The following is a 25,830-nucleotide window of genomic DNA, read 5'->3' on the forward strand; positions in this document are numbered from 1 at the left end:
TAAATCCACCTCTGGGTCATTTAATTTAGCAGACCAGTTGGTTTCAATCTTTTCCATATCGTCAGGGAGAGCTTCTAATAAGCATCTATATACTGTCTTAATCTTGTTTCTGTCCCTTTCTAGAAGCTTAATCATTGGGGATTCTTGTGAGGAATAAACTCTAGGTCTTAACGCATGTATAGTTCAAACTAATTGGCCATAAAGAAGACAGTGGCTTTTAGGAATACCATATCTTCTCTGGAGTACCTCAAATCCCAAAACTTTGTCTTCTTCCATAATATCTCCCAGAGTGGTTATTCCCTTTCTGCCCCATATCATAAGGTTCCTATCACCTTTTAACTGAAAAAAATACTAGAATTACATAGCAACTGAAAAAAATACTAGAATTACATAGCAATAAATGGGGATTAATTCTTGAGACATGAAAAAAATTAAAACTGCATTCCAAGTCTGCCACATATTTAACAGAGTTTTTAATCGAATATTTTTATAGAAACTCCCTTCTAATTCCCTCCGAAACAACCCTGAAGCTCTATCTCCCATAAGCATTCTAAAGATTGGGGTTGGATTACCTCCTAGTTGGGGTTCCGTTCCTATCTCTGCTTTTGACTGGACTAATATGTGCATTTGTAACAATAAACATGACCAGTGATATAGCCGTAAATTCAGTAAAGCCATACCCCCCCTTTCTTGCAGAAGAGACATAAAATTGGTGGAGCGCCTTATCCTGCCATACTGCCATACAAATCTTATAAATGTGGACTCCAATCTTTTCAGGATTTTTTCATCAATTAATAGTGGGATTGCTCTGAATAAGTATAACACACGAGGAAACATTAGCATTTTGAGAGCATTGACCCTACCAATAAGGGAAAGGTGAAGTACATCAATTCTCCTACGTTCTTTATCAATAGAATCATTTAAGGGGGTATAATTCTCTTCAACAATTTTATCCACAGAGGCGTTAATCTTAACTCCAAGATAAATTGCTGACTCGACAAATCTATAATCTGTCCTAAGGATATTTTTGGAGCAAATAATCTGGGTTTTTGTATCATTTAACAAATATCCAGATTTTGAACCAAAAACTTTTGCCAGCTGAACAAGAATAGGTAGTGCCTGCTGTGGATTGGTGGTAATCACAGCAAGATCATCGGCATAAGCCAGAATTTTATTAGCATTCCCATTATATAGAATTGGTTGAATTCCCGGATTAGCTAAAATCTCCTGTATAAGGGAATCAATATACAGGGCAAAGAGAATCGGGGAGCAAGGGCAACCCTGACGCGTCCCTCTTTTAATATTTATTATCCTCAATTTCTCACCATTAATCACCACTCTTGCACTTGGTTCCACATACATTGCCCGAAGGGCTTCAATAATTTTAGGGCCGAATCCTCTACCTTCGAGTATATCCCAGAGAAAGCTCCACGTGACGCGATCAAAAGCTTTCTCCGCGTCGAGCAGGATCATTGCCATCTCCCTCCCCGCTGCAGCACATGCATCAAATAAACTAATAGCTCTTATTACATGGTCCGTCGTGCCACGACCTGGGACAAAACCATGCTGCCACGGGGATACAAGACCACCAATGATCCTGCTCAACCGATTAGCTAATATTTTGGAGTATAATTTAATATCAGAATTTATTAATGTTATGGGTCGGTAAGAACCTGGATTACTCATGGTTTCCCTTTTTTATGAAAAATTATAATATTCGTTTCTCTCCAAGACTGTGGAACCAAACCTGAATAAAAAATCCTGTTAAATAAATCCAGTAATAAGGGGGAGATCTCATCTTCTAATGTTTTAAAAACTTCTAACGGTATACCATCAGGTCCACAAGCCTTCCCTGAGGCTAATCCCTGAAGTGCATCAAGGACCTCTTTCATTGTAATATTTTTTTCTAAATCCTCCTTTAGTATTCTATCTAATTTGGGGCCTCTATCACAAATTATTTCTCTTCCATTACTATCAGGTTTTTCATATTCGTACAACTTCTGATAAAAGTTTTCAAATACTCTGCGTATGTCCGATTCTTCCGTATATTCTATGCCAGCTTCTTCAATATGGTTGATAGTGGATTTTGCCTTCGCTTGTCTTAGCCGAAGGGCTAGGACCCTACCTGCCTGTTCCCCAGTCTCATATCTCTTTACTCTTGAAGATTGGAATTCCCTTGTTGTCTTCTGAGTTATTTCTTTCTGTAAGTCAGCTTTCACAACCGTTAAGATTTTTATGCTCTCTGCACATTCTTTCCCCATCGCTATATCTTTTATAAGTTGCTCCTCTGCTCTCCCCAGTTTCATCATTAAGTTTTCAATTTTTTCTTCATCAATTTTCCTAAGTCTAGCAGAGTAGCTTATTGTTTCCCCCCTTAGTGCAGCCTTAAATGTGTCCCATACTATATTCCGTGGGGCACTGTATCTATTGATGTCAAAAAATTCTGTTACCCATTTTTTAATATGATCAGCAAATCTTTTATCCATTAATAATTTTTTTTCAAAAGACCAGGGATTTCTATTTCTTCTCAAGCTGCTCATTTCATATGTTATTAATAGGGGATTATGATCCGAGATTGCCTTTGGTAATTTCTTGATGTTAATCTTTGACATCTCTGAGGAGGAAATAAGGGCATAATCCAATTTTGTATGTTTCTGGGCTGGGTTTGAAAAAATGTGTACCCCGGAAGCTGTGGATGTTTAGTTAACCATATATCCTGTAAACCATGGGAATTTATAAAAGCTTCAACTGATCTATACACCTTGGGTTTCCGTCCTATATATGTTTTTGAGATACCCCAATCTGCAGAAATATTAAAATCACCTGTAACTATTAAAGGGATGGGCCATCCAACTAATTCTGTCTCTAAAAAATCGAATATCTCAGGATCATCCTGATTTGATCCATAGATTACACAAAGTGTGACACCCAGTTCCAGTTCTGCAATTACCCATCTGCCGTTAGCGTCCGCCAATACTCTTTTTGCCTTCCCCAGTGAGGTTCGAATGATAACTGCTACTCCCCGAATTGTAGAAGTCTGGGTTGAGCAAGCTACTAATTCAAAACCGTTAAGACAGAGCAGGTTACGCTTAACCCAAGGAAGATGGGTCTCTTGTATACACAAGAAGTCAATATTCTCATATTTTACTAAATAGGCCAGACTTTGTCTCTTTTTCTAATTGTTCATACCCCCCACATTGATAGTACCGATCTTAACATTTGCCATTTGCATGGATCAGTGTTCCATCAGACACATCCAACCTTATTTTAAATAACCACAACCAACATTTTTGTTTTTCTTTACACAATTCATCTATAATATCATGAGTAATGCTCCAATCTTTACATAACAACCAAACAAATTGTCTTATTCTGTACCACTTTCCATTTTCTATCTTTTTCCCTCGTCCCCCCATCCCCTCCACCACCCAACCAGTGCTCCCCCCCCACACCCCCTCCCTTCAAGTGACCCCCCCCTTCCCTGTACTGCGAGGCACTCAGTCCTAGCTGAGTGTAGGATGGAATGCAGTATGAGCAGTGAGGACTAAATAATATTAAACATCAAGCAATTTCTAATTGGTAGCTCCAATCGATTCTGAATATTCTTTTGCCTTAATCTCTGGAGAGAAGAAAAAAGTCTTCTCGTTGTGAATGATTTTTAATTGGGCTGGGTTAACTAGGTATGCCTGCATTTTTAAATCCTGAAATTGTTTGATCATGCTTCTCAGCCGCCAACGTCTCTCCACCGTAGTGTGGCAAAAGTCTTACAAAAAATGAGATTCCTTCCACAGTTCGTTTTGCGTTAGGTCTTGCTTTGTCAAAAATTGCTTGTCGTATTATAAAGTTTCCAAAGTAGATCAGGATAGCTCTTGGAAATTCTCCTTCCTTGGCGCTTCTCCTTAGTCTTTGTGGTGTACGATGAACTCTTTGAATTTCATTAGCCCAGTTCCAGTCATTTAATTCCGGGAATGCTTGTCTAAATATCTTAGTCACATAAGTCTTTATATCGGACCCTTCGGCCCCTTCCGGAATTCCCAGAACTCGTAGATTATTCCTACGTTGTTGGTTTTCCATCGATTCAAGTTTCCATTGTATATCCACTAATTGTGCATTTTGTGATTTGGTGTTAGAAACAGCCACAGCCACTTCAGATTCTGCCGCTACTATTCTGTCTTCCAAGTTTGATACCCTATCGTTAGTGTTAGAGCATGCCTTTGACAATTTTCGCACAACTCCTTGCATCTTTTTCATTGCTAAGTGAGCTTTTTGATTATCTCTGCGAGTCTCTTCCCTGTTGGCTATAATTTCCTGATGTATTGATTCTAATAATGATATTTGTATGTTTTCATTGTCCAAATTATCATTATGAGGATGATCCGAGGATAGTTCCCAGTTTAATTCACAACGTGCAGTCTGTAAGTCATTATTCAGTACCCCGGGTGCTTTCATGGCTGTAGCAGGTTGATCTATCTCAGGGTCACTCTCTGAGTCAAGATATGAAGAGCATACCTCATCTTCCTCCTCAGACCACTCTTGCCCATCCGATGCTGAAAAAAAGGCCTCACTTGAAGCATTTTCTTTAACTTCTTTACCGTTTTTGCCATCACCAGCATCAATTCCGGGGACTTTACTATTAGTAGGCAGGTCTTCATTACTCTTATCGCACTGAGTTCCTGCACGATTCCTATTGGCCTGTTTTTCGTCTTCATTTACTAAAGTTACCTCTGGTTTATCTAAGATTGCTGACTCTGTTTCTGCCTCTTGCGGATCACTCGTTGATAAAAATTCTGTTAAGGGATTTTCAGCATTCTCACTCAATTTAACTGTTTCTTCTGTATTCAATATTATTCCAGTATCTCCTGTAATAGCGTCATCAGCTTTTAATACTCCGGTATTCAATAAGATTATGTCATTCCCCCTCCCGGGAGTATTAGTATTCACAGTTATACCCGTCCCGACCCCCTTCTCCTTACCGGATTTTGCGAACATTTCAGCTATTGGGTTTACCGGGGGTAGGGTCCGGGTATCAGTCTGTTGTTGCTGCTTTCTTCTTACACGCTGTTCTGCCGGTGAGATGCGTGTTATCTCCGGGTTCTGTGTATCCTCAGTAGGTGCCTCCTCTCACGCTCTCCGCCGACCTTGGGCAGCCTTACTAGCGGCGTTCACTTTAGGGGCCATAATACTCGTTATTTTCAATGCTTTCCGCCACACAGAACGATTGCGCTCCGGCGGGCCCCTCTGATGATCAGCTACGAGCTCCTGCGAGACGCCGCTGTGGTTCCACTGATCGCGGTTAGCACATCAGGAGTTGATCCGCCCTCCGAACGCCGTTCGTCGTCTCCACCTGGGCTGACGGAAAGTCCAAACTCCCGCTAATTCTCGTAGCAAGCTGACCCACGGCAAGAAAGAACAGAAAATACCGGCTGTGCCGCTAACATTTCTTTAACTCCGCATTAGATTATCTGCGGCCGCTCGTTTTATCGATTTACATTGAATGAGTGAGACACAATCTATATCCAAACCCAGCTCTCGTGACCTGGAGCTGCCGGCGATACGTCCTCTCTGCTCACTGCTTCGGCCGCTACTGAGCATGGTTCCTAAAACGCTACAAGTGTTCCAATTTATCTTTTAATATCTTCCAAAGGGAAGAGAGACAAAATGCGTTTTTTCTTTATCATGCAATTCGTAGGCTCTATGTTTAAACCAATATGATTAGTGAGCCACATCAATAACTTTAAGCCATGCATTTGCTGAGACTTATGCTATAAACATCTATGGAAAAAATTAAATAACCTTCCTGTTCAACAGCATTCTATTTCCGAGTTTTACGCCGAGAATGCAGCGCAGTCAGCGAGGGTGTTCACTTGTTTAGCTTAAATAGTGCAGTCAGGGTTTACGATCTGTTTAGATAAAGTGAGATATGTTTAAGCTTTCAGTTGATCCCTGATTTACTGAAGGACGTCTTAAGCGAACAGTGGAGTCACATACCTCTTGTAGTATTCCGCTGTTGCAAATTAAGGCAGCATTCAATTTTGCATAAACCCGCGGTACTGTGAGACCGGGTTATTAAAGCTGTTTGTAGCGCGAAAGGGGACTCGAAATTGAGTAGCGGCCATGTTTGAATGATTAAAAGGCGGCAGCCATTTATAAATGTAGTCGAACCAACCTCGCTATATGGACAAGTTAGAGGTTTTATTTTAGTATTCTTGTTGATGAATGGTTTAAGCACTAATTTTCGAATTAATGAAAAAGTTATGTGTTAATCTCTGATTCCTTAGTTGCGCTACTCTTTTCGTATTCTTGTCTGGTTCCTACAGATGAACCAGCTGAACCAGCAAGTAAAGGTCTGCCATACACTGAAATACTCATCATCAAAAGCATCTGACTTAAAATGCAAAGATATTATTTTATCACGTTTATCCAAGTTGTGGAAAAAATACTTCTTTTTGAGTATGTCTATATTGACGATGGTAAACATTTAGTAATCAACAAATACCTCTATGTTTAGCATTACAGTTGTAATATAACAAGACTATTACTTACAATGTGAAGAAGTCATAATTAATCTGATTTCATTATCTTATTTATAGAAGACATTGCTAGTATCCTAATACATGTAGCAGTTGTTATGACAGTCATTGTTATTTTAAATATGTTACAATATACGAGTCTTACAAGTGGTACAACTGTTATAACTGGATCCTTATTGGATCAATACAGTCATATTTTGGATCGTATAATTACACGCAACAGTTAATTGCACAAACTTATATGCAGTAAAATTGACATATCTTCATTTGCTGCATGCTCATAAATCACTCAGAGTGTTAATTTCGAGTGTATTACACACCATGCTGACATGTCTAAGTAACATGGTCCATTTATTAATATACATATGTTATACATATAACTCTAGAATATTTTCAATTCCATGGTGTGTCATCTTTAACAGAAAGATGAGCTGTTACGATATTTATCTGAAGGGTCATTTTAGTAAGAGCAACTATTCCTGGAGGTGATTAGGGCAAACAGGCCAAGGCATGCCATTCTGTAGAAGAATTAAGGCCTTGATCTACAGTGTCAGCAATGCATATCAATTTGCCTTCCCTGATAGTGAGCGTTTTGTCAACATTATTTTGTCTTTTCATGGGTTTAATAACCTAAATCACCCACCAGCGATTTCATTTTCAGTGTGACTGAGGCGGTGATAATGGTCTACCAGGGGAGGATTTTCTTTGTGGCATCTGATGCGTAATTGATGTTGGAGAATACGCTTTCTCACAGGTTGGATGGTCTTGCCTATGTAGTGTAAGTTACACGGACATTGTATACAATACACTACATTTGAATTGTTTCAATTTGTAAAGGATTTCATGGTGAGACTCACATCATTGATTCTACACATTATGACAGTGTGTGTTGTGTTACATGCCCGAAACATATTACATTTATAGTGTCCAGTTAGCGGCACAAACTGTCATGTTGTCTACTGTGTCTTTAGACGTGTTATACTCATACGCATGTACCAATCGATTTTGGAGATTGGTGCCTCTCTTAAATGAAAACATAGGTTATATTTATATATGCAGCAGAAAATCGTCATACATCCATGCAGAAAGACAACAGCGAACCCAAAACTTGGAAGTGCTATATGTTTATTGTGCTAGACCCCGCACCTCCGCCATGACGCGTTTCGAGGCCCAACGTCCCTTGATCACATGACACGCTATGGAGTGTTCACAGGCTATTTGAAGTGACAGTGCATGTTTTGTGCTGAATACCACGAGAGTCATCATCGACATAGAAGTTACATCATACTGGATGTCGCCTTTAATTTTAAAACGAATATTATTTTAAAACCTAGTAGCCTATTTAAAAATGATTAATAATTTTCATAAGCAAATAAAACATGGATACAATTAATACTGAAATAGTATTTTATTTTATTTTTTAAAACCACTGTATCATCCATAGTGCAAAATTGCATTTGTTTTGTTGTGCATAACTGTAAAATACATGAAGAGTTGGCAAATGTTTGAATTACCATACCATCTGCACAGTCTATGATGTGTTAGTCTATACACTGACTTCCAGTATTCGAACAACTTATCAGCCCAAATGGGCAGTCAAACAATGATGCTCTCGATAAAGTGCAAAATGTGCATATTTTTTGTAGTGCAACCCGACCTGTGCAAAAGTATAAATAATGTGCAAAATATGCACTATTTTGTTAAACATTAACAAATATATACATAAACGGAAAAGACATACGAATTAAAAATATCATAGTTCTAATTTCAGACCAGTCAAAGATATCAGACCTATAAATCACTGTAAAATGAGTAAATTGTTTAAAGGGCAACATTATACATAAAGTTCACCAATTAAAGACACGTGCAGAAATCCTCGCTAGCATTAAGACCTGCAGGATATTTGCTATCTAGATTTAAAATATAATGCATTTCAAGTTTGCTTAGGATCCCCTCTCTATTGCCTCCCCTTCTGAGGGGCATGACTGCATCGATTACATAAAACCTCAAAAGTTTCAGGTCCCTCTTATGACAGTCATTGAAGTGTCTAGCGACTGTATATGCTTCATCGCAGTTGGTGATTGCCCTCATGTGCTGGAGCACCCTTTAAAGCACTGGAAGCTTTGTGCTCCCTATATACCTAAGGGCACAAGGGCACTCCAGTACATATATGGCATACTGCGGTTTACAAGTGAGATATTTGGAGATTGGAATAGCCTTGTCCTGAAAAGGTGTGGAGTAAGATAGCATGTTGACTCCGTGTTTCCATGCCTTGCAGGATGTGCACTTAAAAAATCCTGTACGCGAGCTGAGCCAGTTTGTCTTAGCCAAGACTTCTGGACTACTGCTAACCAGGCTGTTTTGCATAGAAGCTGCTTTTCCGTATGTTATGGTGGGAGATGTGCAAGATCCCAACTTGAGACTAGGATCATTTTTAATCAGAGCCCAATGTTTACTCATGATGTTGCGAATGGCAAAATTCTCTAGCTAAGAAGCGCAATCGGCATGCTGCCTGAGCTTCTTTAACATCATCCTGCTTGCTGCCTATTCTCTTGATGCGTAGCATTTCCCCACAGGGGATGCTGTGGATTAGATGTTTAGGGTGATGGCTAGAGGCATGCAGCACAGTGTTGCCCGCAGTGGCCTTACGATGTAGTTTGGTTTGAATAATGTTGTTATCAATATAAACCTCGACATCTAGAAAATTCACTGACGTGGTGCTCAAGTTTGAGGTAAACTGCAAATTCAATGAATTACTGTTTAACTCCTCAATAAACAAACATGCCAGACTTTCCTCTGTCTTCCAGATAATAAACAGATCATCTATATATCTGTACAGGCAAACTACATGATCACGCATAGTTTCAGCATGTAGGACTCCGAGAACCTGCTTCTCCCATAGTCCCATATGCAAACAAGCATAACTAGGGGTGAAGCAGGATCCCATCACCACCCCTCTAGTTTGCTGAAAGCACATTTGCTGGAAAATGAAAAAGTTATTCTGTAAACATATTTCAATCATGCTCTTGTTGTGTGTGTAACAATGTAGTGGCCTACTGTCCAGAAAGTGCTGAATGGCTTTAAGACCATCAAGATGATTAATGCTCCTATAGAGCGAGGTCACGTCTAGAGTGATAAGTATTAAATCATCTTGCCATGTTGTTCCCTTTAATTTCCGTAGGAAATCTCCCGTATCCTGTACATAGGATGGTAGGTTAGTCACATGTTCTTGCAGGAAAAAATCTATGTACTTAGATGTGTTTTCCAAGAGGCTATTGCAGGCTGAAATGATAGGTCTGCCTGGTGGCTGAGATAAGTGCTTGTGTATTTTTGGTATAAAATAAATACACGGAATGACCGGGTTGTCATTCTTTAAGAATTTGAATTCGTCTACACTTAAAAGCCCTAAGCTTTTCCATGCCACTAATTTCAAATAGTAGTTGTTCCAAGATGACTTGACAGTAGGCAAATCTACCCTCTTGTCGCATTTTTTATCATTAAGGTGTTGCCAAGCTTCTTCTAAGTACATGACCCTGGGCCAGATAACTATATTCCCACCTTTGTCAGATTGACGAATAATCACAGATTTGTCATTTTGCAACTTTTTAAGAGGTGTGGCGCCGGGGCCAGGGTGACTGACTCTGGAATCTGGGGATCACGGTTCGATCCCCAGGGTCGGCGGCAGATTAGCCCAGCACCATGTGACTCTGGGCAATAGCTTGCTTAATCTTCCCGACGGCCCCCAGCACCTCGAGACCCTTACGGGTGATTGTGCGCTCTACAAATGTGGATTATTATTATTATTATTACAATTTGTCTTGCTTTGAATACTTATACTTGCAACGTGCCACCTTGTGGTGCAACTTTTTCACATCCGCAATTACCAATTCATGATAATAATCAATATTGTCCTTGATCATTAATGGGCAAAAAGTCGATTTTGCTCTAAATTGAGAGAATGCGCTTCCTGTTCCAGAGCCCACCAGATTGCTGTCATCAAGAGCCAATTGGGTATTTTCACCTAGCAGCCCTACAAGATCTTTCCGTAGTTCCATGTCACTGGCTGTTAATATGTCCGGACTGTTGGGCTGGGTAATCTTGTCTCCCAGCACATTCTCTTTATTTTGTTTGGTTGAAAAAAAAAATGTGCAATTTAACTTTGGGAATGTACTGAAAAATATCTACTTTGGTCTGGGCATAACGGAAATTACTCTCTGGACTAAAAGACAATCCCAAAGACAAAATTTGCATTTCCGCTGCATTCAATTCAATTGCAGGGAGATTAATTACAGAGTTGCTGCAAGTTGCATTGCCTATTGGGGCATCGCTTTACGTTTCCAGTTGTATTTTTTGTTCCAGTTGACCCCTCCTTGCCCTGTTGCATTTTCCTTCGATGTTTTTTTTTTTTTTTGGTAATCCTCATATATCACAGATGAAACTCTTGATGGGAAACTGGCTCCTCCATGCACCAATGGTCATTCTGTACCGGCCCTTGTTGATTTCGGCCAGATGCAAGTTGGTTTGCCTGTACCCTCAAGTAGCCACTACCTTCCCCTCCATACTCCTTTTTTTCGCCGATCTTTGGGCGCCCCATGCTACTTAGGAGATCGGGGAACCAGCAGGGCTCCAGACAAATCATTGGAATACCAATCATCGAGATTGCCATGCCGCAAAGGCCGCCTAAACATTCGTCTCACTTCTGGGATCACATGCCACATCGGATTTGCTAGTTATCATAATCTGCCTCAGGCAGTTAGCAAAGGTGGGGGGAGTTGGATCTTTCCACGCCCTGCAGATCTCACGCCTTGCTAACAGGATAATGTAGAATACAAATTTCGTGGGAAGATCATTCACCTGATAATTCGTGACAAGCCCAGACATTACTGTAAACCTTGGGACTGTTATAGACATTAAGTGGACTTCTTCTAGGAATTCCCTTATCTTGCTCCAATATTCCACCAATTCAGGGCAATCTACGAACATATGTACATCATCTGCCTTCAGAAGGCCACACCTTGGGCAGTTGTAGTCTATATTTGAAAATTTGGCCAGTTTTTTAGGAGTTATATAAACCCTGTACATAGTGTATATATGATTTCTTTCCAGCGCTGCTGGCTTGATTACAGCGTTTAACACCCTGAAAGAGTCGTGCCAGAAATCCATGAAGGACCCGCTGGCCGGGGTAAAAGCGTTGCACCACAATTTGCTGATTTCAGCCTCTGTAAGATCCTCCCCCTCTAACATTGCCAAAAAGATATTTGACTCTTCCACTTACCCCTTCTAGTTACCGCATCAAATTTGGGGATTAGGGGGGTTGTTATCTCCGGGTGTCACAGGTCTCGTTGCCCACCAACCTGATAGCTGATAATATTTAAACCGTGTCAGAGATCCCCTAGTTAGATTCGACAATATATCCCAACTTAAAAGTTGGCCATCTCCCTGCAAGTCTCCCCAACTCTCCAACCCTGCCTGCTTCAATGGTAAAGATAAATGATCATTTAGACAGGCTGGGAGGCCTGGTGAGTCCCATATGGGTGCCTGCGGCGCATAATAAGAAATATTTAGTTTGTTCCTTACAAATACCCAAGTTTTCAAAGCTGACCTCAAGATCTTCAACCTCACTTTTTTAAAGAATTTCGGGTCCCCAAATTTATAAAGGAAGAAACTTAATCCCTGAGGAGCATCTTTTAACAAGGCAGAGAATAGCAAACCCATTGATGATTGGTCCAAACGGCCCGCCATGGTTCTAAAATGCTTAAAATGAAAAGCGTGGCAATACAACAGTGGGTCAGGGAAGGTTAGCCCTCCTGTCTTGAGACCTCTTCTTAATTTTTTCCACGCTATTCGAGGGCCTTTGGCATTCCAAATAAATGAACCCAATTTTCCTTGGAGTTTTTTGATTAAAGGTACTGGAAAAGATAATGGGATAGCATTAAATAAAAAAGTAATTTTAGGAAGGACTATCATCTTCAAGAGGTTCACTCTCCCGTAGATATTTAAAGGTAGAGAGGACCAGCGTTGTAATAGAGCGATTGTGTCTTTCATGACCCTTTCTAGATTAGTTTTGGGAATTTCTTCAATCTTGTTGACCAGATGGATTCCCAAGTACCTCATTTTATTCTTTTTCCCCATCGAGCTAATCAGCTGGTTCCATTCCATTATTTCAGTAGAGTTCTTTAGGGTCAATACCGGGTCAGCAAGTAAACAAATCGTGTTGGAAACGTATAAAGCCTTTTCCCGAGGTTTGTTAACAACCCTGATGATCAGGAGGAACAGACTGAGGAAAGAGAAAAGGGAAGCTTGGATTCTAAGAATCAAGCTCAAGGAGCTGGAGTTGCAGAAGGCATTGGCCGAGGAGTCGGATAATAGGCCACTCCTCCAGAGGGAACTGGATGGTCTGCGAGCAGAATTCCAAGCGGGGATGGATAAGGCTCTGAAGGAAAAGTGGGACACAAGTAATCTACAACAGTTTGCCTATGGTGAGAAGTGTGGGCGTCTCCTAGCCTGGAAGGCCCATGCGGACAGAACTAGAAACCAGATAGACAGTTTGGTATTAACAAGCACAGGGGAAAAAACCAACGAGGATGACCTCATCAGGGAAGAAGCAAAGAGATACATGCAGTCTTTATATGGAACTAACCCTTCTCTGGGTAGGCAACAAGCAGAATCGGGGTTTGCAAATGTACAGCTCCCTGAGTTGTCGGATTCAGACAGGTCTTATCTCAGTTCAGAAATCAAGGAAGGGGAAGTCAGGGCTCAGTTGGTGAAAATGGCTACGGGCAAAGCCGCAGGTCCAGATGGGATTCCAGTGGAACTGTTCAAGATCGTTCTAGAGCAGATTATAGGGGTTCTGACTCTATTGTTTAACGAAATCTTACTCTGAGGGTGGGGCAGGTCCCTAGGTCATGGGCTGAGGCGACGGTCACATTACTGTTGAAGCCAAATAAGGACCCGAGTAGGATAGAGTCCTATAGGTCCATTTCATTATTAAACGTGGACTATAAGATATTCTCGGGGGTGCTGGCAACGAGATTAGCAAAGGTAGTAAAATCGGTGGTACATTGTGACCAAAGGGGCTTCATTCCGGATAGGCAGCTCAACGAGTTGACCTTTCAAGTTGTGGCAGCGATAGATGTTGCTCAAGAAAAGAAGCAGCCCCTGACCATAGTAGCAGTCGACGCCTCAAAGGCATTTGACCAGGTAGACTGGGACTACCTTTGGATGGCGATGGAAAAATTTGGCTTTCCGATGAGTTACATAACGGCCATTAAGCTCCTATACTCAGCTCGACAGCGAAGGTTCTAGTAAATGGTTCACTGACTGAGCAGTTTTTTTATTTCCCGAGGCACACGACAGGGATGTCCCTTATCCCCCCTTTTGTTTGATTTGTATATAGAGCCTTTTGTTTGTCTGTTAAGAGCGGATCCAATAATTAAACCCTTTAAGATCGCGGATATGGAGTTGAAGCTTGCATTGTATGCTGATGATTTGCTAATGTATACAACAAATCCGGATGTAGCGATACTCAGACTATTAGATCTTGCTAAGGGGTTTGGTAATATTTCAGGGTATTCTATCAATGCTGAAAAAACTGAAATAATTTTCCTTCGTTGGCGACGTTTGAAAATTTTGGCACACCTGGCTTTGACTGTCTGGGCCGTAATGAATCGAGGCGTTCCCGCCTCATGCAGACTACTTCTTGGGCTAGGAAGTACAGCTGAAACCCCAAATCCCCGCTGAAACCTGCTTGGTCATTATCTGAACCGCTATCAGGTATTGAGCTGAGGTCAGAGTGGGATGTCATGGAATTCGCACTGTTGGGAGGATTGACAGGCGTTTGGTTGTAGGGAGGTGCTGCCACAAGCTTTAAGATGTTTTTCTTGACAGCATCGTAGCGTTTGGCAAACGTAAATATATATATATATCTATCACGTGAAAAACTCAATTTGAAATGGGAGTGGTATCTCTGAGGCCCACTGGAGGGTCATCAACATTGTTCAAAAACATAGGCTTAAAATTGCCTAGTTACATTGCACGGACCCCACTGGAGGCTAAAACGTACACTACAACTCCGGACATGCTACTCAACTGGGAGTGCATGTTCAAAAGCAGAAATAGAGTTGCAGTGTTTCCCTGCTGGTCATATTCTCCCAATGAAGAAGGAGCAGCTGCTCTAAAATGCGTCGGGAAAGTGAAATATTTGATTCATTTGTAATGTCTCTGAGAAAATATTCAGGCAAATAATTTCCTGTGTAATGGTGTCTTTGAAGATCTGGGGCAAAGTTGGGGTTGATTTTCTACACGGCTAGTACCGGCTGTGAAAGATGCACCGCCTGTGTAAATGAAGTACCGGACTACGAGCTGAAATCCTTTTGGCCTGGTGGCAGCAAGTGAAATTCTTACTTTGAAATCAGAATGGTATCTCCGAGGCCCACTGGAGGGTCATCAACATTGTTTTAAACATTGGATTAAAATCGCCTGACTACTTTGCACGGACCCCAATGGAGCGGACAAAGTACACTACAACTCCTGATATGCTACTCACCTGGACGTGCATGTTCGAAAGCGGAAATAAAGTTGCAGCGTTTCCATGATGGTCAGATTCTCCCCATGAAGAAGGAGCAGTGAAATATTGGAGTAACTTGTCCAGTCTCTGAATAAAGATTCAGCCAAATCATTTCATGTGGAGTGGTTTCTTTGAAGATCCTGGGCAAAGTTGGTATATATATATATATATATATATATATATATATATATATATATATATATATATATATATATATATATATATATATATATATATATATATATATATATATATATATATATATATATATATATATATATATATATATATTTGTGTGTGTGAAAAGAAGGAGAGAACTCTGAGTAGTTCCCAAGTTTAGGTGGAAGGCAGCTCCTCAATAGAGCACCCTCACCACCAGCAACACTCTAAATTTGCTCACCTCAAATGTCTGCTTTTCTATCAAAGTTTTTAAGCATAGGATTAGCACAGTGCTATCCGTGCCGAGATAGAAAGGGACAAAGTCTTTTGCCATTTCTACAGAAAAATCTTTAAGCATTGGATTAGCACAGTGCTATCCTTGCCGAGCTGTAAAATGACAAAAGCCATTTACCACTCCAGGCATAGTATTACAGCTTTGGATTGGTAAAATACCATCAAAGCGAACCTGAAATGAATGAAAGCAACCCCTGACATGTGTTTCGCTGTCATTACAGCTCTTCAGAGAGGTTTAGCTTTGCCCAGACACAAGGGAGCACCCAGTATAAGTCAAAACAAATACCCTGGCAGGCATAGAGTGATGCATCAATTATGCAAAAAAGAAGGAGAGAACTCTGGGTAGGTCCCAAGTTTAGGTGGAAGGCAGCTCCTGTATAGAGCGCCCTCAAAACCAGCGACACTCTAAATTTGCTCAACTCAAATGTCTGCTTTCTATCAACATTTTTAAGCATAGGATTAGCAGAGTGCTATCCATGCTGAGATAGAAAGGGACACAGACTTTTGCCATTTAAACTTTACAGAAACACACAGTCACTAGATGATGTCTTCAGTAATGTCATCAGTGATGTCATATGAGATGTCATTAGTGATGTCATCAGTGATGTCACTGACCATGTCATGAATGATGTAATATGTGACATCATCAGCAGTGGATTGCGGGCGCGCGAGTTATAGTTAGCTGAACTAACTATAACGGAGGAATTTCAATGGTTTTGTATGAGAGAAATGTCAAGCTAACTATAACATGGGTAAAACCTATGTTTTTTTCAGTGAATTTCTAAGGTTTTTTAAATGCTAATTCCTAACTATAACGTGCCTGAAACCCATGTTTTTTTCAGTGAATTTCTAAGGTTTTGTAAATGATAATTTTAAAATGTACTAATTATTATATTTCTTTCTTTTAATAGTAATTTCCTACATTTTTATTATAAATACTTATATTTATTTTATTTTTAAAGTTACATTTCATATTTTTAATGTAAAATTATAACAAAAGTAAATTAAAAAAGAATACACTGCTAGTGAAACTGCCTGGGTGAATTTGTAAGTGTTTGCTATGGCAGATTTACAAAACCCTTGTTCTTCTTTTACACCGCCGTTGCATCACTTTTCTGATGAAGCGGTGGTGCAAAAGATGCACCATGGTATGTGGTATTTAGAATGTGACGTATCTGGAAGGTGCGTCACATTGTAAATCCCTGTACCAGAAGGAGACATTCCTACATGGGGGGAGGGGGGTTGTTTGGGCACAGGAACACCTCCTACAAGTGGCTGACAAATCTACAAGATTTCACTTTGTCACTTTTGGGCTCATGCTGTGTCAAAACCGTACACTACCTTGAAGCAGGTGTAAGGATTGACACAGAAGTCTGAGAATAGGGCCCCCAGAGCATTGCTGGAGATGCGTTGCACTTGCGACATAACTCAAACAATGCACCACCTTTACAGCACAGACACATCACATATATGTGCCACATTTTTTTTTGTATATATATTTTTTGTTCATTTTTTTTTGCCTTGGAGCTCTCCCGGTGCGCGCCCCGGTGAGCGCCCCGGAAAGCGTAGTTCTATGAAGCGCCCCGGGGCGCGCACCGGGGAGCGTCCCGTAAGCGCCAATCTTATGATCGTGACGTATCGCGTAGCTGTGTCCGTGTGATACGCACGGCGTAAGCGCACCCGGAAGCACTCGAGCGAATACGATCGCGCAGCGCGCTTACGTGACGCGCCCCTGGGCGCGCCCTGGGGCGCGTAGCGTAAGCGCGTCGGGTCATGTGACCTGAAAATAGCACTTTTCATGGGTTAATAACAGTTTTTTTTTCACAAGTAGGGAAACACCCCACCCATTTCCCTCACAACCTGTTTGCTTTTGCTGAGACAACACCTCTTGTCTGTTCCTGCAAAAAAAAAAAATTTAACCATGTCTGGTTCCCAGAACCCTTCCCAGGACCAGTCCTCAGACTCTTCAGATGGATTCCTGCCTGAGGTCCCCCCACAGAGAAAAGTCAAGGACCACTTCATTTGGAAGTTTTTCTCTTTTCCAGAGGGGGAGAAAAAATGCAATGCAGCAAAAGTCACGTGTAAAATTGACCATGTCATGAATGATGTAATATGTGACATCATCAGCAGTGGATTGCGGGTGCGCGATATATAGTTAGTGCAACTAACTATATATGCGAATTTCAATGGTTTTGTGTTAGTAAAATAAGGTGTTGTAAATGCTAATCCCTAACTATATATGGTCTATAACCTATGGTTTTTTTTGTGAATTTTCAAGGTTTTGTAAATGCTAATTCCTAACTATATATGGTCTATAACCTATAGTTTTTTCAGTGAATTTCAATGTTTTTTTAATAGCAAATATCAAAAGCTGTAAAATGTATTCTTCTTTTAAATGAAAAATATATTTTATATGTTTTTATTATAATTGTTTTATGCATCTGCCAAACCCTGACCTCTTAATAGTGCACTGTGGTGGAATTGATTTTGGGACTATGACTGGGGTTGGTCTGGAAATGCTTTTAAAGGACACCTTTCATCAGTTGATGACACTTTTTCCCCAAACTGCCTTGGTATATTCCAATATATGCCAATGACAGAAATGGAAGTGGTCCAACCAATTTTTTCCACAATTTGAGAAAGCACGGAAACATGTGAATAAATCTGTTTCTGCTTACATGAGAGAATTTACAATGGGTTTAATATACAACAATAACTTGTGATACAACATGCAAGACATCTACAGAGGAGATGGTGTGCACTTCTCAGATGAGGGGAATAGAATATTCCTCCTGAATTTAAAACTGTGCATTGGAACCTACTTGTAGGTACCTAAATCAGCCACAGAACCCAATAGCTCTTTTCAGAGCTACCCTACCTCTGATCATTCTAAACGTATATCTTTTTCTAACTTTTTTCACTATTTTTCACCAAAGTACGTTCCCCGGTTCGCTTACCGGTGCGCGTACCGGGCGCTCCCCCGCAAAATTTTTCAATTTTTATTTTTTTATTTTTGCATATATCAGCGTCCTAAGCCCCCCTCAGAAAACCTAGAGGGTCACAAAGTGTCTACCGTGCCCCCTTCTACCCATTCCGAACATTGTTTCCCCTCCATCTTGTGTCTCAATTCTACCGATACACAAAATGGAGGACTCCCGTAACGCTGCCGGTTCGCGTACCGGGGCGCGCACCGGTGAGCACTCGCTAAAAAAAGGTGAGAAAGTAATCTACAGAAAAACCACTGGAGACACTTTCATCAAATATAGAATAGGCCCTACTGCATAGCAGTCCCTACCATTTACCCAAATTTGATGGAATTCCATTGAGAAAATTATGCTGTAGGACTGACTAAATATCCTGAGGTAAATTACATGACAGAAACACATATGAAGTGTTAGAATTGACAACCAATTAAAATGTTACTTTCATTTTCTACTATTATTTCAAGACATTTGATTGGTTATGTACCTGAATATATATAAAGAAAGAGAGAGAAGCACAGCCATTTTGACTACTACTTCCTGAAGTACATTTCAAGAGCATTTTGACTGGCAACTTTAACTTCTTTTTCAAAGGTACGATATAATTTTAAAAATTTGAAAGGAGAACTATGTTATGCACTTTAAATTAAATAAGGAAAACGTTTTCAGATAGTTACATACTGTCCCTCTATAAGAGTTAGTCATTGAGAAACACTTAATTGTTTAAATTATTGATTGAGTTAGGCTTCTGTGGTATAATTATGAATTTACTTAGGCTTCATCACAGGCACTTTTTAATAGTTTTACTTCCTGCCTGAAAGCATGCACTGCCCAAAGATTACTTCACTGTTAAAAACTCACAAGCACCTGTCTGAACTTAAACCCAACAGTGCCCTATCTCCACTGATATATTTTTTTAATGCAATTTACAGCAAGAAAATGGAAGCACAGCCAAAAGAAAATACAATTTCATTTGAAATTAAGATTGAAAGCAATCCAAACCATGAAAAAGAAGAACTAGACTTTATGGATGAATCAGTAGACCAAGAATTATTAAAATGTGCTGAAGAATGTGAATGTGATTCTTGGAATGAAAAGGAGGACATTCCTGATGATGTAATGTTACAAATTCTCGTAGATTTTGAAAAATCAGAACAATAAATTTTAATTTTAAAAGTTAAAATTGTTTGAGACATTATTCTTTTTAATATGAAAATTATGAAATAGTACCCAAAAAGATAAAATATAAACTGAGACTTAAAATATACTGTGCAACTTTTTTTGTGTTACATAGTTAGTTTGCTCATAGTTACTTCCTTTCTCCCACTATATTATCTCCAATGTGTATTTAACATCTCTTTATCATCTCCTGCCTCCATGTTCTTTCTGCTTTCCTGACAGACTATGCTATGAATTCCATATACCACAATAACTTCTGAAACAACATGTAAGATATCTACAAAGAAAACGGTGTATATTTATTTTTAGACTCTGCATTGGTACCTACATGTTGGTACTTAAATAAAAAAAATTAAAAAAAATTCAACAAAAAGAACAATCAATAAACATACAATATTTGAACATTCTTTCATTCTTTTTTCTGTATATTACGCTCCCCGGACCGCTTCCCGGTGCGCGTAACGGGCGCTCCCACCGCAAAAAAAACGATAATAATTTTTTTTTTTTTGCCCCGCGGGGCCCTTTTAAAGCCCCCTCATCAAACCTAGGGGGTCAGGGAGGATGTACTCTGCCCCCTTATGCTCATTTCCCCCTTTGTTTTTGCCACCTCTTGTATCTCGATCCTACCGAGACACAAGATGGTGGCCGCTCCGGACTGTTTAGAATGTTGACAGTCACCGGGGAGCCAATCCGCTTCTTCTCGCGAAGTTCCGTTACGCGTCAGGTACGCGAACCGGGGCGCTAACCGGGACGCTGTCACAGATATATCTGTTTTTTAAAACGTTAATTTCTCAAAATCCACTGGAGCACATATATTGAGACATAGCAAAGGCACGTCGGGCAAACCATATCTACAATTTTGCCAAGTTTCGTATAAATCCATTCAGCCGTTCGAGCTAAAAGTGATTCCAACCGCCCTATAGAAAAATGAATGGGAAAAACGCATTTTGGGACCCCCCTTTTTTGTCGGCCCCCCCTTGACGAAACCCCCCCAAATTTTCAGGAGCTGCTCAGAAACAAAATGTGCCATTTTCCTGAAAATTTCAGCCAATTCCGTCCACAAACGCCAAAGTTATTAGACATAGAATTTTCAGAAATCCCAGAGGAAAAAAATCCTAACTATATATACCTACTGGCGACCGCCAGTAGGTAATATATATATATATATATACACACAAAAAGCATCTCGGGCACATTTATATATATGATGTGATCAAGGTCACCGTGGAGTGACCGAAACGCGTCATGCTGGCGAAATCGTGTGAATAAACTCTGTTAATATTTCACCCTTGCGCTGTGGAGTGGTCTGTACCTGTGGTATCCGGTGTGGCAGATTGGATCTGGTCCTGATTTGAGGCAGCGGAACAGGACTGTGAATTGCATATATGTATATATATATATATATATATATATATATATATATATATATATATATATATATATATATATATTTTATAGATAGATAGATAGATAGATAGATAGATAGATAGATAGATACCTATGAGTTGAAACATAGAGTAACAGGAGGCTTAAAGAATCCTGGACCACGTCAATGACTGAAGGGACAGAGGGCTTAATCAAGACTATCCAGAGCAACAGTCTAAATAGTCTAATTTGCTGTAACACCCTTTGGAATACAAGTAAAGACATTAAATATACCTGGATCAGAGCGGGTGGGTTAAGGAGGAGGGGGGGTACTGTGTATTGCTTTGAAAGGAAAAGTCTCTTTCGCCTCTTTTTTGCTGTTGTTGAAGTACACGCGAACCGAATAAAATACAACCTAAAAAAGAAGGCTTCATAGTTCATGTATAGCTATAGCCATACCTGGATCAGTTCCCTGCACACAGAGAATGTATCTGGTGTGTGACTGTAGACAAGCATCACAGAGCCTCAGTGGGCCAGGTGATGTTTAAACTAAGCAGATTGTGGTGTTTCATGGAGCAGCGTTAGGAATAGTTGTTTACTTGTCCCCCATGAACTGGGCTCAGTTCCTAAATACTCATATCTAGAGATCAATTTATGGCAGCAAGAACTGATTCTGTTACCTGAAAAGAGGAATGGCCAATGTAAGCTGGGACATGACTGATCCTATTTATTTCGTATTCCAAAGGCTGCAGAGACGTACCTATATCTGATATTTGCAAGTGGGGATATTGCTTTTTTGTGTAATAAAAGCCCGGTTAAAAATTCTCATGTCCAACATATTATGTAAACTGTTATAAATTAGCCAATCTATTGGATAAAACTCCTGCTCTTTGGCAGCTTGTATTGCTCTAAATCAGCGGTATGTTGAATGGTGCACACCCAGTAATGGCATTGGACTCATTCTGAATCAGTTATAAACCAACTCAGGTCAGCATTGGTGTCTGCTTTCTGGTACAAAAGGTATTTTGTGCTGGAAAGGCACTCCTTTTCTGAGACCAAAAGCACTTTGAGCTGCCTTGCTCTGCTGTGCGTCATGGGGGCATTCCTTGGCTGGATCAGTGCAACACCCACAGGTTTTGACACATTCCAGATCTAGTCAGCTAGTCAGACTGGATAAAAAAGAATGCCTCCTTGCAGGTGATAACAAGGGTTATAGGTCTTCATTTGCCAAAAAAACAAGCATTACATGTGCGCCAATAGGCACATGTAATGGCCTGATACACTAAGGAAAAATGTATAGGTATATTTTTTTGCAGTAATAAAAACTGACATGTAATAATAACTTCACGACTGTGAAGACTGCAGTTGGAATGGAGAACTCCACACACAGCTCTGTATTTTTATGTGCGGAGTCTCAGCAGCCATAAAGTTACTATTAACCCTTTGTGTGCTTTTTTTGGCTCGGGCCATTTGCGCACATGTTGGGCATGTGCGGAAGATGGCTCCAAGCAAGCCTCCACCCCCCCCCCCCCCCCCCTGTGGGGGAACCCAAGCACCTTCCCTGGCAATCTGATGACTTCAAGGCACCAGCTGTGTGCTAGCGTTATCAGAGCAGGCCGGAGGCGCTAGAAGCAATTTGCTTATAGCGCCAGGAGTGGTGGTAGTTGCAAAGAGGCAGCAGCGGGAAAGAGTTTCTCCTTTCCCTCGGTTTATCTTTGAAGTGCATTCCTGCTGCATGATCGCGTATGGAGTTGCGATTGTGCAGCATGAAAGCAGCCTGAATGCCCATTAGGCCACAAGAGATTTTTGGGGAAGTTGTTTTGGGGAGCAGCCCCTTGGGCAAGAGTCACTCCCCTTAATGGGGTAAATTGTGACAGTTTCTGCTCCACTTGGGGGCAGATCAGCCATACTTTTAGGCTTATCTGCCCCCAAGGAGGGGGGGGGGCAGAAGTCACTAGCCACCAGGGAGTAATTGATTTGGGCATTTTGGGAGCAGCATCTTGGGCAAAGGTAGCTCCCCTTTATTAGAGGGAAGATATATTTGGCCATTTCTGTCCCCCTTGAGGGCAGATTGGCCATATTTTTAGGTTGATGTGTCCACAAGTGGGGCAGAACTAACTAGCTAGCAGGAATTTATATATTTAGGCTGTTAGGCTTTTTGGGGAGTGGTCTCTTGGGCAACTGTCATTCCCCTTTATTAAGACACTAGCTGCCCGTCCCAACGTTGTCCGGGCATGCTGTAGCCGACGCCACTGTACCTTAACACGCTCCAGCCGCAAACGTGTTTGTCCGGTGTTCGCTCCGTCCCCGAACGTGTTTGGCCGCTCCAGCCTACGCCACTTAGACGCACAACATCGCGTCAAAGTCCAATGCCCACAACAATGCTAAAGGACACGCCCACTCATATTGGAACACTAGTCCCACACAGAACCCTTCTAATGTATATGTTGGGCTGCTGTATAGCCTATGACCATCTGCTGATACTGTGGTTTGCAATGCTGTATTGGGTGTTCTGATTGGTGCTGTAGTTCTTGAGCTTACCCGCCTCAAAGGTTTGGGCTCTCTCTTTATAATAGTAGTATAGATGTATGTTGGCAGTTTCTGCACCCTTTGGGGCAGATCAGCCATATTTTTAGGCCGAAAGCCATTAGACACCAGGGAATGTATTTATTAATATGGTGGGGTGTGGCCCCTTTGCCAAGGGACACTTCCATTTATTAAGGCGTGTATTTTGGCTGTTTCTGTGCAGAGCCTCCATACTTTTAGGCACATCTGTCCCAAGGGGGGCAGACAGCCACTGGACACCAGGGATTTTATGTATTCATATGTCGGGAGTGGCCCCTTAGGCAAGGGTAGCTCCCCTTTAGTCAGGGCATATATTGTGACCTTATCTGCCCCTCTCGTGGGCAGAACAGCATATTTTTAGGTCCGGCAGAAATACACTCGACACCAGGGAAAGTTGTATGTGTGAACTGGAGTTCGGCTGACTGTATGCATGTACTGGCATTTGGCTGGCTGTGTGTGTGTACGGGCATTTGCTGGCAGTATGTGTGAACTAATGTTTGGCTGGTGTTGTGTGTGGGCAAGCGTTTGGCTGGTGGTGTGTGTAGAATGACACTTGCCTGGTGGTGTGCGTATACTGGCTCTTGCCTAGTGGTGTGTGTGGACAGGCACTTGTATGGTGATGGACAGACTTCAAAGTGATTTATAATGTTAACTGTTTTATTTCTTTTCATCATTTGCATTGGTGATCGTAATGTTTTATGTCTCATTTTTATACCTGTGCAAAGCTTTCGGTTTCCTTTGCTGTGACTCCTGTCAACAGTTTGGCACTGGTAGTACTGCAGTTTGTGTAGTTGCATGTGCTTGGTAGGAACAATGTTGTTGTACTGTTTACTCCAAATGAATATCACTGTCCTGCATGTTTGCATTTTTTGTGAATGGTGTAATAATTGCAACATATTTGGCTTCTGTTCTATTGTGTGTGTAATTCTCCATGTATTTGTGCACAATGTGAATTGTGTTGCCTTGTGTGTAATGTTCTTTTTTGTTTCCTTTCTAGTGGGATATATTTGGTTCTTGCTGTGTCTGTGCACAGTAGGTACAGGTGAGCCTGAGTCTAGCTGTCTAGTGAGTGGTATTTGTAGTATTCTTGCATCTTGTTTATATGTTATACATGCTTTCTCCACTACCAGTCCAGCTTGTAGAATGTTGCAGCTATGATGCGCAAGAGAATGTTGGGATTCTGTGGGCTGAGGTCTTCAGTTGACATTGGGCTGAGCATCATGCTGGATGCTCCTGGTGGGGTTATACCATCTTATCTGCATATCTTCAAATAAACATCTTTACATCATCTTTGTGTGGGACCTGATTACTACAGTATTGTATTTGAGTATATAGGTTTTTGTGTGCTTTGCATTGATTAGCTTTTCCTTTCACATTACTATATACCAGTAGTTCTACTTTCTGTTTGATGAAGCCACTCTTTGTTTAATACTTATTTTACACAATGCTGATTATTTTTGACTTATTTGTTGTGTTTCTTTTGTTAGTAGGGATTATCGCTGGCTGCATGATTACCGCTCAGTAGTTTGTTGGTATGCTTTTTGAATCTTCCTCTGACCATAATTATGAGACTGACTGCATTAGAGGCAGAGGAGGAAGTCCAAGATTTTGGCAGTGAATGTTCTGTTCAAGAGGAATCTTCTGATGATGAAGCCACTCTCAGTGTGGAGGAAGTGCCTCTTTTAGAGGACACTGATGTGCCGATAATGAAGCAAGAGACATCTGGATTGCAATGTGGGACTGAAAGGTTTTCCATTGAAAGTGCTGAACATTTGGTTGCCCAAAACATGGTGCAGCCCGTGTTGCCTGCCTGTACTGGTTTTGCAGGTTGTATAATGAATACTGAAAATGTTTTGCCTATAAATGTCTTTAAGTTGTTCATGGACGATGACTAATTTGCAATCTGAAAAGTATTTAAGTGAGAACTGTGCAAGGTTTAAACCGTGCTCTAGATCTACCAGGTGGACTCCCAAAAATATGGTTGAAGTGGAGAAGTCACTTGCTACACAATGATCTACTAGTCCCTTGATGGCAACTGCTATATTTTTTGCAACCATGAGTCGTGATTGTTGTTTGATTCTGCTTTGGATGCTGCATTTTGTTGATAATGCCTCAGCATTGCCACGGGATCACATTGATTGTGACCATCTCTTCAAGATTCAGCCTGTCCTTGATAATTTTGTAGATTACT

This window comes from Lissotriton vulgaris, chromosome 10, assembly GCF_964263255.1.
Source record: "Lissotriton vulgaris chromosome 10, aLisVul1.2, whole genome shotgun sequence".
In the NCBI taxonomy this organism is placed as follows: domain Eukaryota; kingdom Metazoa; phylum Chordata; class Amphibia; order Caudata; family Salamandridae; genus Lissotriton; species Lissotriton vulgaris.